This window comes from Papilio machaon, chromosome 15 (assembly GCF_912999745.1).
Source record: "Papilio machaon chromosome 15, ilPapMach1.1, whole genome shotgun sequence".
NCBI lineage: Eukaryota > Metazoa > Arthropoda > Insecta > Lepidoptera > Papilionidae > Papilio > Papilio machaon.
In genome coordinates, this window is record NC_060000.1 from 4,769,629 (window position 1) to 4,783,740 (window position 14,112).

At 32.1% G+C, this 14,112-nt stretch overlaps 1 protein-coding gene across 5 annotated transcripts in view; it reads right to left on the reverse strand.

The window, feature by feature from the left end:
• LOC106712155 (cGMP-dependent protein kinase, isozyme 2 forms cD4/T1/T3A/T3B) overlaps positions 1 to 14,112 on the reverse strand; it is a 119,341-nt gene that overhangs the window by 24,863 nt on the left and 80,366 nt on the right. The window contains exon 1 of one of the 5 annotated variants that reach the window (XM_045681304.1): positions 6,420 to 6,572. The exons of 3 other annotated variants lie outside the window; for them this stretch is intronic. The gene's annotated coding sequence lies outside the window, so the exon portion shown is untranslated. Of the gene's footprint in view, positions 1 to 6,300; positions 6,573 to 14,112 lie in introns of those variants that run through there. One more of the 5 variants, XM_045681305.1, reaches the window with a different exon arrangement.

Here is a 14,112-nt window from a genome sequence, read left to right on the forward strand (position 1 = left end):
ACTTTAAGGTACTTTATAAAGGATTTTACATCGACTTAACGGAAATACATGTCTATTTCAGACTTATGACTCATACCTAGTCACATTTAACGTGAGAAAATATTGCCATACAATGCAATTCCAAATCAATTGGTAACTTTTTTATAAACAAACAACAAAAGTGTTCATTTGCTTATTAATAACAATCTAGTTGACAGTCACACTTGAAAAATGCGACTACAAAACTATCTTTATCAGTAGAGTTACACTAAAGGATTTTTTTATTTGAATTACATATTTGGTTATCAAATCGCAAGCTGATTAAGTTTTGTTTGTATAGGGTACGAAATATAAAGCAACGTAATACCGGACACGTCACGGGAGGCAGACACGCGTTGCGCAACATCTTTGGCCTACCACGAGGAACTCCAAATAAGGTTGGCACGAAGTTATGAAATATCGCCTTAAATAGAAACATGTTACGTTACTTTACATCATCGAGTAAATATCGATTCATAGTCTTTAATTTTTATTAAGAATATTTACTTAATCACTAATACTATACGCAAAATATTATCAAGAGAATCGTTCGTATTATAATTGGATAATTATATTTTCCATAGCCTAATTCCAATCGCCCTTAACCCTGACAAAATTTAGAAGACGAAGTGAAACGAATGCAAATGGAATTAAGTTGAGCAATAGATAACATGGAGCAAGTATCAGGCGGGATACATGTCGGAGAGATTTGAACTGATCTCGTGGAGATAAACTTTCACTGGGATGCGTAATATCTAGGCCAATGAACATATTACACGTAATACTGCAGAATATATTAGAAACTAATGTGAACGATGGGTGGCAGAGATCAAAGGTGTTGACCGAATGCCACCGGACTTAAAAAAGGGGACCTGTTATACAATTTCTAAAACATATGTTTTAGTACCAAAGTTTTTACATTTTGTATCTAATATTTATCTTACTTATAAATGCGAATGTTAGGATAGATGGATGGATCGATGTTTGTTTGAAGGTATCTCCGAAACGGCTCAACGGATCTTGAAATTTGGTATAAATGTAGAGCATATTCTGGAAGAACATAGGCTACTTACTACGTGTTTTTTAATTCCGCGCGGACTGATTCGCGGGCGATAGCTAGTAATACAAACCTTGTTGTCGAGGTTATTTTATTTATTTTAGTCCCTATATTTGTAAACTATTGAAATGCTTAGTACAAAACTTTATAAAGATCGATCCATCACGTTGGATAATGTTCAAAACTCTACTAATCTTATTAAAGGTGGACCAGAGATTAAATAAATAGATTAAAAAATAGAGACCTACGCATCACATGATAAATAACTGAGTTCAAATTTATAATTAAACCCGTAAAACCGGATTTAAGGGCTTCCAGATAATTAAAGTGCATAAGTAAGGTAAGTCATTAATTAAACGCTCATTAAAATGAAAACATTCGTTATCGTAAGAACTAGTTTTGTAAGTCACGAGTGAAATATAATTTATATGAATTTAGTTTAACTTGAACTAAATTAAATTAAAAGTTTCAATGAATGTTACTGTCAGTACAACCTTGAATATAGCCTTGTATATCTGCTAATATTATCAAGTCTTTTTGCAATGATATTGCGAATTAAGTTTTACTAATATTATAAATGCGAATTTATGGATAAATGCATAGATAGATTTTTGAAAATATCTTCAGAACGGTTGTATGTATCTTGATAAAATTTGGCATAGATGTAGAACACAATCTGTAAGAGCACATAGGCAACCAACGATCCCGAAAATATGTATGGTTCGCGTGGGATACGTTTCACTTACTCGATAACTCCGCAACGGTTCAACACATCTTATTGACTTTTGGCACAGATATAGAACATAGTCTCCAGTAACACATGAGATGATTTTTACCATTTTTTAATTCTGCTCAGAGGAAGTCGTGAGTGAAAAGTATTATGTGTAAAATAAATTCATTATCACTAAAGCTAGTAAAACGATAAGCAGGTATTAGGAATTTTCACTTCGCAAGATTCTAGCACTCGCTTCCACATATACATCCACATGCTTCATACTCTCTGCTGTCAATATTATCTGTCTTCAGTATATCACCAATGTGATCACTATAGTTTTGCCTTTAACCACCCTAGTATTCCATAAGGTTTACTAGATCACTAACTTGACAAAAACTTCCTTCTCCATTCATCCTTTCCCAGTGCCATAGCTACAATAGTTTACATGTCTTTCTCAAAGTAGAAACGTCCTCATTCACTTTAAACTTTTGCCATAAATGTGCAAAATGCACAATTCAATTCAAGGTTTATAAGAAAAATTAGGTTTGTGTACAAAAGAACGACTAATCTTAAAGACTAAACAATAGAGACATTCATTTTGTCCTTTTTTTATTCTTTAACAAGCATTCAACCTAAAACACTAATGCTTGAAGAACAAAAGATTTAACCGTGAACCAGCAAAACACTTTTAAATCTCGCTAAATATGGACGTCTACTTTTAAAATTATATCAAATTTTGAAATGTCTAACTTAACAAATTCCAATGACTTTTACGTAACTCATACTATAGGTTGATAAATGTAAATAAACCATTCATTTATTGGTTTAAATTCCAAGATTAAATAAATTTTAGTAAACACGTTTTCATATGTTTCTCTGTTTACAGAAGAAGAAAAAAATAATGAAGTTTTATAATCTGGTAATGTCATTTAAAAACAAATATCTATTGTTTTTCTGCCTTTCCAGTAAATAAAAATCAAACAGTGAATGTTATTATTTTATTTATTTATTTACATACACGTTGTTAGCATTGGGATTAGAACAACGTCCCAGAAAACTATATAAAATAATTGTACTGCAGGATCAAACAAGAATTAGCAATCGAAAATAAAGTAAATGAAAGTTAAATTTAATTTAATTAATTTAAGTTAAATTAAAATAAATTTAAGGATAAGTTAAATTTAGAGAGAATAGAGATTAGAAGATATTTCTTTTAAATACTGAATAATATCTGCAGTAAAGACCACACCGAAGTTTCGATGGTTAATATTGATAACAACTAACATTCTAAACATGGTTTGCTCGTTAAAGAAGCACAATGTAACAATGACTTCTGAACACAAACCGAAATTACCACTTACCTTACATAGATAAGTGTAAAGGGCAATATAATCGTGAGTTTTCATTGCCGAAACGTTCTCAAAAACATATTGTCTACCTCAACATCACTGAAAGACAGAAGATAGCAAAGAGTACAATCGTCTACATTCATGAATTTAATCGGAGTTTTAACATTCAAAAGTTAAGATAGTAAAAGAAATGTGGAAGATCAAGGAGAATAACATAAAGATTTGGTAACAGAATTGTCACTGCAAATTAAAACTATTATACTTGTATCTACTAACCTCCTAAAGTCACATTACAATACGACGCCGCAGGTTAAATGTTCGATTAATATAAAAAATCCAAGTAAGATAAGTGCAAATGAGTTGATAATTAACTAGACACATGATCGAAGTAATAGAAAACGATTTCTACGCATCCATAGATAGACGGGTTGAAACAAGTTCATTGTACCACATACCCAGTCGACTGGCCAGCTATGACATGTGAGAATTCTATCCAGGAATATGAGAAATCGACACATTTGAAACAATGGAAATTAAATTGTAATTGAGTCCTTTGTCTTCGATTCCTGACACATGTGCATAAAACATGTATGAAGAAACAATGATTTTGACTGACTGTAGCTTAAACGCCTATATTCTATGACACTTCGGGGAATTATACGAATCGAATTACTATGGAATATAAAAAACACCTGACTATACAAAGTCTAGTCGTTTAAGATCCAAGAGGTTAAAATGGACAACGCATACCTACTTTAATACTTGGGAAAAACATAACTCCTTACATTACGGCAAAACCCGATAAAAAAGGTAAATAAATAATTGGATAAGTAAATCTTATTGGTTATGTTGGTAATATAAAAAATACTACAGTCAAACTTAGCAGTAGCATTCAATAACTTCCAAAGCTCATTTCAATACACGCGAGTAGAAATGTACCTACGTCTAATAATAGCCGTAGCCCTTACTCTAATCCTATAAACCACACCTGGCCAATACTGAAGTTGAATTTCAATGGGGTCTTTTCGAAACTAGTCGGACAGCGATTAATTTTCTTTGACATTTAAATTCGAGCATGGCACAAAATGTTTACATATAGATTTTATAACAGTAAAGACAGAAATCACATATATAAAAAACGCTATTTAACTGGTCTGGCTATTTAACTTTTTTTTCTTATAAATATCTTCTCCGAATCTTAAACCCTTGATAAAACACAAAAACATTGACCACTACAACTTCAGGCCTCGGAGTCGTCTATTAATAATGTGATGTTTTGGTGCCTTTTGAACCCCAACCCCAAATACCCACCACGTGATTTTTTGTGCAAAAAATATTTAAATTTTTAAAATCAGAAAATAAATACACGTGACATCTTGTTTTATATCTTCGTGATCTTTCTTGTTTTTCCCCCCTTAGAAGCCTCACAAGATTAATGGATCCCTTATAAAAAACAATAGTCCAATTCCATCGCGTATGAAACACCAAATGGTATTGATTGGCGACAAACCATTGGTCTATTCATAAATTTATTCATGGAACTATTATTAGTGGTAAACATAAATAGCTCTACGGGTTTATTTCTATGTAACGGTATGCCAGACATACGCAGACAGTACTGTTTCTATTGTTATAATTGAATGACTCACTATTACATTGATAGTCGTTAATTCTTAAGCTGTCCTTTAGTGTAGAATTCTTGCACTAAATCTACACGAGTAGAACCACCAATTGACCAAATATATTGTCGACTTTCAGTGTGGCAGAGACACTCATGCAAATAAAATTAATTCATATAGATGTAATAGCATTAACGGTATTATAGACATATAGCTGTCGACCGAGACTCCGTCCGCGCGGAATTAATTTAAAACTAAAATTTAACTAGTAGCCTATGTGTTCTACCAGACTACGTTCTAAATCTATGCCAAATTTCATCAAGATCCGTTGAGCCGTTCTTGAGATACCTTCAAACAAATAACCATCCACTTAACCATTCATCCAAACATTCACATTTATAATATTAGTAGGATAATCGTATACTTTAGTCCAAAACAAGAACCAAAGTTTGTAAATAAAGTGTGCATTTTACTTTTTGCGCGAAAATATTTTCAACATAACCTTCACTTTTCTTTCAAGTAGTTTTCTTGTATGTGATTTCAAATTGATTTTATAAATCGGCGATTTTTCCCCAAGACTATATATATTTTTTTGAAAACGTGTACATTACTATTAGAATGATTTTTAATAGACATCTACCAACCCTATTACTATTACTAAATCATTGTATTGTACTGGAATGACTACTAAGAAGTAATGAACAATAAAGCACTCTTATAAATACAAAAATGCTTCCATTCAACATGTTAATATTTGCTTCCTTTGATAATTTCGAAACTATTCCTATTGTTAGTTTGACAATGGGCACATTATTTTGCTCGCTACCTTTCTATGGTTTACGAGGCTTATTATTCCGAATAGTTACTTCACGTTAAAATCATAATAACAGTAAATTGTTCGCCGCGCATCATAATATTAAATAACGTATTGCACGGTCCATATATCACTGACATTGATAAAACACGGCACAACTTTCTAATAAATATTTGATTTGCAAAGATGTATCAATCATGTATGCAACAATGAATGATATTGATTTTATAAATCGATATTAACTTGCTTGGTTAACATCTCTAAAGTAAATAGAGTTGAAAATTGCTTGTAAATGTTTTGATAAAACAAATTAAGGCTTTGCCCAATTTAGTTCATGACACATGCAATAATAACTTTAAACGGTCAGATGTAAAACTAGTTGTACACCAATGGCTTGCGTCATTGACTCAATTCAAAATAAGGCACTTCAGTCCGTCTGCGAACGTAGAAAGCTTTCTTGACTTGGGCATTAATATGCTAAAATATCTTCAAAGTGAAGACGACGCTCCAAAATACTTTCACACGGACGATGCACGCAAATACGTGTTATTTGCAATACGACCTCTCGTTTAAAAACCTTCAACTTTGATACTCATTCGAATGTAAATAACATATGATGTGACAATCCAAAAGTTATATTTTTCTTAAATACTACCATACAGTTTAAAAAATCCTTGCAAAATTATTGAAATCTATCCGTTCTTAAAACGATAAAGAAATAAAATAACTATTTGTTGAATGTCTAGGCACATTTCACTTAGACCACACATATGTATTATCCTTCGAAATCTTTGTGAAAGGAACAGCTGCTAGCACAGAAAAAAAAAACATTGTTTTATCACTGCACCTTTATACACCATGTTATACACACATTTGAGAACTCATTCACGTTGAAAACAAAAACTTGACGTTACACAAATCATTGTTTCTCTCACGGTGTTATAGATCGCGTTTATTTTAAATCGAAAATGTGATCGCTACAAGACGTCCGATCACATAGACGGCGCCCCGCTAACTGAATTCGATCGACTCCTGCGCATGCCGCATGCACTCTTAATGTGCAAACGAGATACACTCACGTTTAGATAGAGAAGAAAAATTTATACCTGAATAATAAAAGCTCTTAAACATAATAAACACGTTATGCCCGAGTCTCTAAAAATGATATTGGGGTGACAAATATTGACTATTTACTACGATAAAGTGCTTCGACAGGGGCTTTTTATGTTAGAGATTTATTTTATTAACTTTTAACTGATTACAAAGATATTTCCAGATATGAAATGACCCTACCTAAATATATGAATAAATTATCTTTCACAAAATATGTAAAGTCAATTACATTTTGTTTAATACGATTGACATCTTGTAGGTATTATTATTGTTTAAGTCGTATTTTGGATGACGAAATTCTTACAATCACTTTGTCTCTTTTGTTTTCTGGTTCTCTTCCGTGTGTAATAAGTAATATTTTACTTCTACAAACGTGATTTGCCTCGTAACAGCAGTTACTTTGAGACATTTGTCAGCTTGTCCACAATTTGACGGTCAATCAATCAGTATAGTGTTTCGTAAATACATAACCAAGAAATACACAGACATTTCCAATAACTTTACTTTTATTTAAAGATATCTTACACTTTTATATGTAAAAAGTATTGTATTATGTACTTTAAACAAGATAGCAGTAAACTAAACTTTTACCCATTGAATTACTCGTAGTATAATAATTAAGTTCTAGGTATTACATTGAAATATTGTACAAATAAATGGAGATTGTTGGCAAAAATCTTATTCCATATTCCACTGTAAAGAAGGAATTTTTATGAATCTTAATGCAAACCTTGTGTTAATTATAAATATACTCGTAATACACGAAACTTCTTGTCCGAAAATAATTCGACGATTATATCGTGTCAACGAACCTTAAATAGTATAATGAACTTTATATTTTGCCAAACGATATGATTATAATGATTACTTACATCTTAATATTATGAATGCGAATTTTAGATGAATGGATGGATGGATGTTTATTGGAAGGAATCTCCAGAACGGCTCAACGGATCTCGCTGAAATTTAGCACAGATATGTAGAACGGACTCTTGAAGAGCACATAGATGATTATTTTTAAATTCCGAAGAGAAATTTGCTAACCGCGCTAATAACAAAAAATGAATTGATAAAGTGTAGAATATAATAACAGAGAAAAAATTAAAACTTCTGTAACTATTAATACATCTAAAAAAAATTCTTTTAATTCTACATAAAATACAATAAAGTATTGCTTTGTTTTTTAATAACAAACTTAACAATGTCCATGAGTTAAAAATCTTTAAAGAAATTATTTCATCCTGTTATTAAGCAAACAACAGTAATGAGCAATCATAGCAGATGACAAGGGTTAATTAAAAAACAAACAATTACTCACAGTACAATGTAAAATAAAACAAGTCGCTAACGTCGCTATTACTCTCCTATTGATGAGTTAAAAGGCAGTAGACTATACTCATAGTAACACCACTTTTTGATGGCCACTGAACAATAGACATAATTCAGGTCAAATTTAAAACATTTAAAAAATCTTAGAAAATCAAACACTTGTAAAAAAAGTCAAATTTCATTTTATCATTTTTGAATAGATAATGGAAATTCTATTTGAGGTTAAAAGTTAGATGTATGAATGCAAGAACACGTATTGAAATCATAAAACAAATTTAGCTACCTACTTTCTAAAATTTAGCCTAACCGTGGATTTTGACTGCCGATTTACTGTTACTAAATACAGACACTATATCCTAACTAATTTTTTTAAGGACAACGAAAGAGATGTCAAAATGATTTAGTTTAAATGTTTCAAAACCTACAGCAAAGATTGCAGACATAGATCCCACGGGCGTAAATGTCGGTGATGTACGGATAACGCAGTGGACAAATGGGCGTGGGCTGTCAAACGGTAGTAAAGGCCACTTTGTGCTACTGTTAAATTTCATGTAACGTAGGAGTTAACGTTTTCGCACGAATGTAGCCTCAATAGATAGAATCGAATTCACGGAATATAATTTACCAGAATTCTTAACCTACTAGATTTTGCCTGCGACGTCATCTGCACAGAATTTAAAAAAAGGGTGAAAAGTATCGTAATTACGTATGCCAAGCAATACACGAACACTTTTAAAAACACTTCCTATAAAATAAATTGACTCGAAGTGAAGTTATTAATTTAACCAAGACTATCATCGTAACATAAAAAATATTCAAAATATTACGAAGCGACATAGAACATTAATATTTATTATAATTTATTCAAAAACAACATTTACAATATTTACAACAGACAACTTCGGAAGTTAGATAACAACATTTTTAAGATGAAAATGGAAAGTGTTAGACAATGGAATCGAAAGTAATAATCGATAGTTCGCGGTGACATCGGTTAAGGAAAAGCTAGAACCAGAACAATGATTACACAATCCAATAGAGCGTGTTGACAACGTGACTAATAATATTTGACAACGAAAGTCAATTAATTAGTTTCAGAATATTTAAACAGTTTTGATTTGCACGTGTAACGTAACAAACCTGACCGAAAACATTAACAGTGGGCCTAGCACGAATATTTGTGACAATCGCCATCGTATCTTTATCGATTTAATTTGTGCAGCGCCAATATCGGGCGAAAAGCACACCAAAAGTCTCATAAAAGTTTTGACGTAATTATCGATGACGATACGAAGGAGATTGTCACAATTATTCGTGATAGGCCCACTGTAATAGATTCCTTGAGCCATTGTTCGAATGTTTCTGCGTCGCTTCTGATGGTTTAGGTTGAATTTCATATCCTCTCATTTCTTTTCTTTATCTTTCTTTTATCCTTAATACTAATAGAATACTAGATGGGCTATAATTTTGTGTTTCAAAAGTCGAAACATACAACTACAAACATTATCGTCATCTCGTTAAAACAAAACACGAACAAACAATGCTAATCCGTTATTCGAATATACGAGTATACTCCAGACATTTCATTAGCGACGAAACGGCGCCGCGGTCAAGGCTTAAGACTGTGTGGTTTTACTTTCACAGATGCCATTGTGTCTTCGAGATGTATGAGATAAAGATCGAGCTACCGCAAATGTTATTTATTGTTAGGACTTAACGTAACTAACAACAGACAAGGATTTCACGCGTTTAACGTTACCTTCAGAATTTCACTTTAGGAAGGAATTAAACATAATTGTTTACAATGCTTGTTTACTTAGAAGTAATACGCATTATTATTATTACATTTATTTCATGTAGCACATTCATACTTCACTGTGTAATGTGTACATTAAAAAATATATTTATATCATTTTACATTAATGTCCTAAAACAAAGAAGATATTATGTTATCAAAATACATTATGCTTTATGTAACATTATTAGAGCAAACATGACACGTTGTGATCTCGTGGTTTAAAAAAAATATACTTTGTGCAAATTACAAAATCGTGAGTTAGGATTATTTACGTGAGAGCACGTTCTTAATAATTGAGTTCCTTTATCTTACTTATAATACAAATGCGAATGTTTGGATGGATGGATGAATGGATTTTTAGAAGGTATCTCCAGAACGGCTCGATGGATCTCGATGAAATTTGGCATAGATGAAGAACATAGTCCGGAAGAACACATACCTAGAGTATTAATTAGCTTTTTTATTAGGGCGCGGACGGAGTCCCGGGCGATAGCTAGTTTATTCCATTAACAACAATCGAACGATCTTTGTTTATCTAGTCGACCAAACGGCAGAAGAAGCGGTTATACACATTACCACCATTCGTTCTAGCCTCGTATAATTGAACAATAAGGCTAACATAGTCGCCATGCGGGCATTGTCTGATATCGACTACAATGCCTAATAAATAACAATATTGCTTTCTAAATGAAAATTATCAAACAAGCATGCATAAGATCCAGTAAAATACAAAGTTTTTACAAAAAATTTCATCTTATCTGAACAATTCAAATGCACAATAAAAAATAGCTCAAGTGAAAATATACGATAATTTAGAAAACGTTACTTTTATGATCTTATCTTAAAAGATAAGTAACTAGTCATTAAATATAGAGTTATGTCGTTTTCTAAAGCTATAAGCCAAGTAAATCAAAAAGACTTATCAGCATGTAATCATGCATGAGCTAATTTTAATTAGACGTGTTAAGAGAAATCGTGCGCTATGGATGGTCAATGCAACAGAATGCATCAAACATAACACGACCGGATGAGAAATAACTGTATCTGCATACATTTGAATTATGCCGCGTATCATCTCAATTTGTTCGGGTAGTATTTTTATACTTATGAGCGGAATCGGAACGTGAAACGTTTTTTTCCCGTTGATGTAATCTTCTGAAATTAGATAGTTTGAGACGTTAACGTAAAGCCGTTAAGGTGGTGGATTTTTAACAATAACTACAATGTAATTTGTATGTAAAAAGTAATTTATATATAAAACAGGCTATTTTTACTTGAAAGATAGTAAAGTAAATCTGATGCAATATAATTCTTACTTGCAACAATTAATCGGGAACAACGTTGACAGTTGATAATATATTACAGTGCACAAATGACACGATTGAGAAATCTCTTTGTTACAAGTTAGTGCCACCTGTCAAGTGATAAGACACATATTTCCAGATATTCATATTAAGAATGACACAAGCATTAAAAGAATAATCAGCTTAGAACACAAATAGAAATAATGATAAATAGAAAAAAGACTACCAAAGCAACAAAGAAGAACTATAGTGAAACATGGCGTTGACGTCGCGAGTCATTACGAGTATTTAGATTCAATATTAAATATTTCCGTGTAGATAAATATTTTTAAGTTAAAAATAGTAAAGGACAGACGCACATGTGGCATCCCGCTAGGAGAAAGCGTGGGATGCAGCATCGGTTCGCAACATCTTGCACAACGGACAATGGGGTACAGTAAAGGGATAATGAAACCAAGGACGCGCCTCTGCTAAAACAAAGGGAAATGGCCTACGGATATCGGATGGCTGGCCGACCGGCGGGCAGGTCAATGGTTTCATTGGTTTAAGAAGCTTTTGGTACACACTCATTTAAAACATCACCTATAATTAAAATCTACATTTATTTTTAGTTATATTAAATAGACATAAAATAAAAAGTCTGTATTTTGTAATATTCGCCACCATTCACACAATAAAGCCGGACTCTGACCACATTAAGGCCAATAATGTCAGTAGGACCATTCACCTAACTGGCGGAACTTATAACTAAATTGCCTTCATAACAAATGCCCTTTTTTATAAAAAGCAATTGAGTTTCGTAACAATCACTTGCCCAAAGATACAAAAGATTTGAAAAATAATTCCGTTTAAATATTTAATATTATACTTACGTAATAAATAAAACCAACTTCGTAAATAAAAAAAAGATACTTTCATCATGTACTTAGTTTTAACTTTTACTTGATTAGCCCCTTATGTAGTAGATACAGTCGAACCTGAATAAATGAGAATCCTCTATAAGCGAGAAACTCGGGTTAGAGAGAAACCTCCTTAAGCAAGAAAAATATCGCAGATCCTTGGACTCGTTTATCCAGGTTCAACTGTATCTACATAAGGGGCTAATCAAGTAAAAGTTTAACGACTCTGAATGGACAGTAAATGTTTCTTAAACCTTTGAGCTTAAGTTAATTTCAATTAATTGCAGAAAATTTATACAACAATTATTTGCTTTAAGAACATACATTTTGATTTAAATATCAAGGGTCATTCGGTCTTAGATAAGTTTATCAATAATTTAGGTCACAATATCATGTTATGCACAAGTTTAAAGTTCAAGTTATTTTAAAACGTTTTTAACTATAGGTTAAAAAAGTACGTGATGAAGGAATATTTTTATCATCGCTCAAATGTTATCTTAGGGAAATACGACGTTAATAAAAATGTTTGATAAAAAATAACTTTTTTTTACCTATATATTACAACTTCCAATGTCCATTAAGGGATTTAAAGCATCATTGTACGCATTGCAAATGTTTGGTACAAGATGCGAACATTTCTTCCATCCAAATATGACGTTGGACCTTCAAGAGTAAAGTGTACAGTTTACTAATAGGCTTATTCATCGTAAAAAAAACTCATTTTATAGCATTCGAAGGTCGTTACCATAAACTGGAATAAAACTGGTTGGTTATCATAGTCATAACTTCAATCAGTGTTTAAGTACTGGCATACCAGAAAGATAACAGACGAAAAAAGTCGTGTACGTTAACTTGAGCATGTTATACCGTGATTCGACACACACATATAAAAACATGTTTTTAACTCTCACACAAACAGTGTGAGAGATTTAAAAATATTATAAAAGTGAGATAACAATATTACGGGTTTTTCGGCTTTGAATACTGGTTACGTGGGACAATGAAATGGAAATGAGTCATTATTACAAGCTATTTCATGACAAAATGTTTATAAAGTTATATTGATATAAATTGTTTTACAAGAGTATTTATAAATAAAAGAGACATACTGTGACGTCATAAATTTCGGAGACAATGTTGTGTTTACATTGTCTCTGAAATTTATGACTATGGCTTTATAAAATGTCGAAACCGGAATTGCAAAGTTTCGTCTGCGGTCAATAAAATAACGAATTCCGGAAAATCAGATCATATAATATAAAAAAGACAAAGGCCCATTCTTTCGATAGTATAGTTAAGTGACTAAATAATTAGATATCAGCTCATAAATGTCTCCACCGAGGAATTCGGGCCTACCCTAAGATAGATAAAGTCAACCACGCTGGCCCGTTGACGTTTAGTTGACTCTGTACGAATAGTTTTAAATCATATTCATATTGTAAATGCGAATGATTGGTAGGATCGCTGTGAGAGGTTTCTCCAGAACGCATGGATCTCGATGAAATTTTGTATAGATGTCAAACACAGTCTGAAAGAACACATAGGCTATTAATCATACTGGAATTGTGTACAGTTCCTGTTTGATTCACATATTTACTAAATAACTCAACAACGGTTTAATACATGTTATTAAAATTTCTCACAGATAGAGAACATTGTCTAGAGTCTAGAGTGTTACTTGAGAAACATTTCACCCTTTTTTCAATTCTTTACAGACGAAGTCGCAGACGAGAACTAGTAATTTTTACTACATTACAAAATATATGTTCAAATCTGTTATGTAAATAGGAACATCAAACAAAGGCAGATAACACGGGTCACGCACTTACACGAAGACTATAAATGAATTGGTTTCGACACGCGAACACACAACGGATACTCGAGTTAATTTAAACACCTAAGTTTTACAAATATCTGTATGAAACAGATAGTTATCTCTATTTTTTTCAAACAAAATGAAAGGGAAGACAATATTTTCTTGTAAGTCAAGGCAGTAGAAACTTACGGCTATAAGGAATTATTGAGTTAACCTGAATCTCTAACTACAATTACTGTGAAGATTAACACTAATACTGACTGTGTTGATATTTCGCATAC